At 35.7% G+C, this 4609-nt stretch overlaps 1 pseudogene; it reads left to right on the top strand.

The window, feature by feature from the left end:
• Positions 1–360: 360 nt before the first annotated feature.
• LOC120121607 lies at positions 361–4062 on the top strand (annotated as a pseudogene).
• Positions 4063–4609: the final 547 nt, after the last annotated feature.

Raw genomic sequence — 4609 nt, forward strand, 5'->3', positions numbered from 1 at the left:
TTAAATTAAATTTTATCATATTTCATTCAACAAATTAACCTCAAACTCATATGATTATCAATTTTCTAATACAAAAAGATATATTTAGAGCATATAAATAGTTAAATGATCAGTTTATAACTTTCAATAATTACAAGAATCAACAAAATAAAATCATATAGTTTATATATCATTTGTATATAAACTATGACTATTACCGTCCGTGAAAATCGCTGTTTTGTTTCGTAAATAAAGTGAAAGAACCTGGGACATTTTCGTAGTTATAAAAATTTATCACCAGTCCATTGCTTGGGAACAAAACTCAATGCTCGAAATAGCATTGGCAATGGTGGAGAGTGGAGAGTCTGCAGCTAGTCACAAACAAACAACACCGTTGCTTAAAAAACATTAAATATGGTAACAAAGAGAAAAACGTTCTTTTAATTTTTCATTTGAGCTTTGCCCAGGTAGGAGAAAGACGAAGAAGAGCGGACATGTTCTTCGTTTTGCGTGATGCAATGCCTGTTAATTTCTGAATACAATGGCTTCTTCTCTTGAAACTTTCTTGAAGTTCGAAAACTAGAAGATTAAAAGTAAAGAAGAATCAGTTAAAGCATAAATATTAGAGAAACAAATTCTGAGGAGTAGGTGAGGGTCTATGGTACCATTCGCTCATTTTCTTTTTGTTATTTACTCGCAACGAGTTCACTCAGAGATTCTGTCAAATAAATGTCATTTGAATTTTAGCTTTTTTTTTTGTTCTTTTATTTTTTGTTTCTCTCTCTTTTTTCTCTTTGAAGTGTTGAATCGTTTAGCTTTTTTTTTTTTTGACTCAACAAAGTGAATGAAGAAGCTTGATGGGTAATCTTCTAGTTAACACACTGAGTTCTTATTTTTCTTTTTCAGCTGTTGAAACGGATACTGCGCTGTTTTTAGCTCTTAAACGTCGAGGATCTCGAGTGGGTATTTGATTTCTGGATAGATCGTGGGAAGGAGCTTTTGGTCCTGCTTGAAACCACAGATTCTGTTTCTTCTCAAGTTTCATCAACGTATCGTCAATTCCCTTGAGAAATCAGGTCTGGCTTTTGTCGGCGACGCGATTGCATTCAAAGCTCTTGTTATGGTGAAGCATTGAAGTTCTAGTTTAGAACAGGCCATAACGTTCGAAAATCTCCCCATCAAGCTTCTTTCATTTTCTTGGGTATTAAATTGCTGTTCATTTAACTTAAATTTTGACTTGATTGATGTAGTAAAATGGACTATGCGGTAATCTAATAAAATTTTGTTAAAAAAGCAGGTTTTAAGTTTGATTGATAGGAAAAGATGGCATCTTCCTGGGAACATTTTGGAGAAATAGCAAACATAGCCCAGCTCGCGGGCTTTGATGCTGTGCGGTTAATAGCCATGATTGTTAAAGCTTAAGAGGTATCCCGAGACGAGGGAACCGTTGGAGCAGCTCGAGGATGCATTGAGGAGGTCTTACATTTTGGTTAATAGCTGTCACGACAGGAGCTACCTGTATGTTCTAGCCATGGGGTGGAACATTGTATATCAGTTTAGGAAGGCCCAGAATGAAATCGACCGGTATTTGAAGCTCGTTCCTCTTATCACTCTGGTGGATAATGCTCGAGTCAGGGTATTGACTAATCTTGAAACCGAATTTAATAATCTTATGCATCTTTACATGTGATCCATTTGAAAGATTGCAGTTTGTCCCATAATGACTTGATTAACTTCAAGAAAGCGCTATGACTAGTCGGTATTTGCCATATCTATTTGAACGTTTAGCCTGGCAGACAGGCAGAGTAAGCTTTGCATGCTACTGATTAATTCATTTCTCCATTCACTGCAGGAGAGACTAGAAGTTATTGAGAAAGATCAACATGAGTACACCTTGGATGAAGAGGATAGAAGGGTGCAAGATGTTATAATGAAACCAGAACCCTCAAGAAATGATACCATTATTTTGAAGAAGACTCTTTCTTGTTCATACCCAAACATGGGTTTTAATGAAGCACTGAAAGAGGAAAATGAGAAGCTTCGATTGGAACTACATCGTTCGCAATCTAATTATGATGTGAAACAGTGTGAAGTAATCCAGCATTTGCTTGATGTAACAGAAGTTGCTGCAACTTCTATTACAGAAACCACAAAAGGGTCTAAGAAAGTGGAGCGTAATTACTCAGATGCCGCTAGTGAGAAAGATCATTCAATTGATGCAAACTCCCCTAAGAAGTCTGATTCTCGCACAACTTCAAGGTCGTTTTCCATTTCATTTTGAATTTACATTCCCAAAGGGCAATCATGGTTCTTTACACACACACATATATGAATCCTCCGAAACCTTGTAATAAAGCTAAACATTGGGTAGTAAGGCTGAATTTTTATGCTTTTAATGCAAGAGTTAGTTGCTCCTATTTTTATACCTTGCAATTTACAAGGAATTTGGCATTTGTTTTGGTTTTGGTGCCTTGAGTCTTTAAGCTTGTGAATATGCAGTTATAGTCATACATTTCATGTAATCAAATCTAAGTGTGGTTTCTAAAGTTATGTCATGCATTTTCAGGAATACTTCTTCAGTTTCATCAGGACATGATCTGCTTTCCGATAGAGGTTCACATCGGTATGAAGAATGGAATGCTGATTTGCTTGGTTGTTGCTCAGAACCATCTCTGTGTAAGTCGTTTTTATGTCATTACTGCCCCATTATTGTGTTACATGCCTTCTTTCTGTTCTGTTTGGCATGATAGAAGTTGCAACATGAGATTTGAGATAGCTTAGCTTCAAGAGAGGGAAAGAAAACTCTCTTTGTATATTTTCCTTTTCTGTAGGGACAAGAGGAACAGAAATCTATTGTAAGATTTCTAGGACAGATATAATATGGTGGAACGTGGAAGACATTCCTGTTTTTCTTATCATCTGGTATCCTAAGCTAAATTTTCTCATTGCAGGTATAAAGACATTCTTCTATCCTTGTGGTACATTCTCAAAGATTGCGACCGTTGCAACAAACAGGCATATGTGTAAGTACTTCTGAATTATATTTTATTTATTTGGTCGTTTTATTGTAGCTTGAATGGTAATCTGTCTGATCCATAGCATCTGTGTTTCTATATTGCTTAACTTCCACGCATCAGTTACTATGAGAATTCAGCTTCCTTAAGAAAGGATCATGCTTGCTATTTGGAAACGTTATAGCAATTGCAACTCCTTTAGAATTCTGTTTTATGGGATTTTAGAATTCTGGTATTGTTTTGATTTTTGAAGCTTACACCGAAACTTTCTTCAGCTTCTGCAGAAGCATGCAACGAATTAATGGCGTATTCATTGATTTTGTCGTGCTGTTGTTACACTTGCTGTGTTAGAAGGAAGCTTCGCAAGACATTGAACATTATGGTATTTTCTCTGCCAGTAAAAGAGTCATCTACTTGCGAAATATAAAACCTTGAATCATAAGTTTTCTGCAATTTGTCTGTTCCATTGAAGAATATGGTACAAGTTCGGTTACATTGATCTCATTGCTCATCATATATTACTTCCGTGAGTGTGCTATATGTCGTGTTCTAGTAATCATAGCCATTGTAAGTATATGACCTAGAACCGTCTGAACATTATTATCATGGATAGCTCTATCATCTATGATTCTTCTTGGCCACATAATTCTCTGCATGGTTCAATGATTTTTACTTCCTATTGTTCACACTTCATAGTAAGTTTCAATCTCACTTGAAATCCAGTGTCCTCAAAATGTAACCCATTTCTTCCATTGTCAGGGTGGATTTATTGATGATTTCCTTTCTCATTTGATGTGCTGCTGTTGTGCCCTGGTTCAAGAATGGCGAGAAGTAGAGATGCGCGGGATCTACGGTATGCCCTACATATCGAAACCGAGAACCTCATGATCATGCTGAAATATCGTTTCCCCTAATAATTCTCAGACTGTCTTACATGCAATGTGATGTTTGGGGTATGGTTTGTTTATGTCATAAACTTGGCAATTCATGCTCATGATCTTGCAGGTCCAGAGAAGACTAAAACAAGCCCTCCACCATCACAGTTCATGGAATCATGAATGAAAGTACTGGAAGACAATATTCTGTTGAGAGCTTTGTATAAAAGCCGAATAAAGAAGGTAAAATTAGTTGCCAATAACAAATTGAAGCCGTACTAAAAGCTTGCTTCGAATCGACAGATGTTTAAATATATATATTTCTATGCATGTAAATTAGTGAAATTGTTATTGGAGATTGAACACGTGTTCTTTTTGGTTGTTGTATCAGACACTGATTTTCAGTAAGCATATAGTGAGTGTTGCTATTTATTTATGCAGATATAAAAAATATATATAAATGTTAATTCTTAGTTTAATCTCGTATGAACTTTATGATGTGTCGAAATTATTTTTAGGCGGGAAAAGCTTGTAAGATGAAGTCATTGGTTGTATGGTTATTAAAATGATTTTTTTGTTCGAGTAAAATTAGCAAGCATGCATATTTATTCAGGGAGATATATTTTAAATTTTACTTTGTATTCGTAACTTCTCAAGGATTGAGATAACATGACCATTTATTTCAGGTACTAATTTATAGGGGTAGGGGTGTGCAAATCCGGGTACCCGAAGTGTTCGGAT

The sequence above is a fragment of the Hibiscus syriacus genome, unplaced genomic scaffold, assembly GCF_006381635.1.
Source record: "Hibiscus syriacus cultivar Baekdansim isolate YM2019G1 unplaced genomic scaffold, ASM638163v2 tig00110377_pilon, whole genome shotgun sequence".
NCBI lineage: Eukaryota > Viridiplantae > Streptophyta > Magnoliopsida > Malvales > Malvaceae > Hibiscus > Hibiscus syriacus.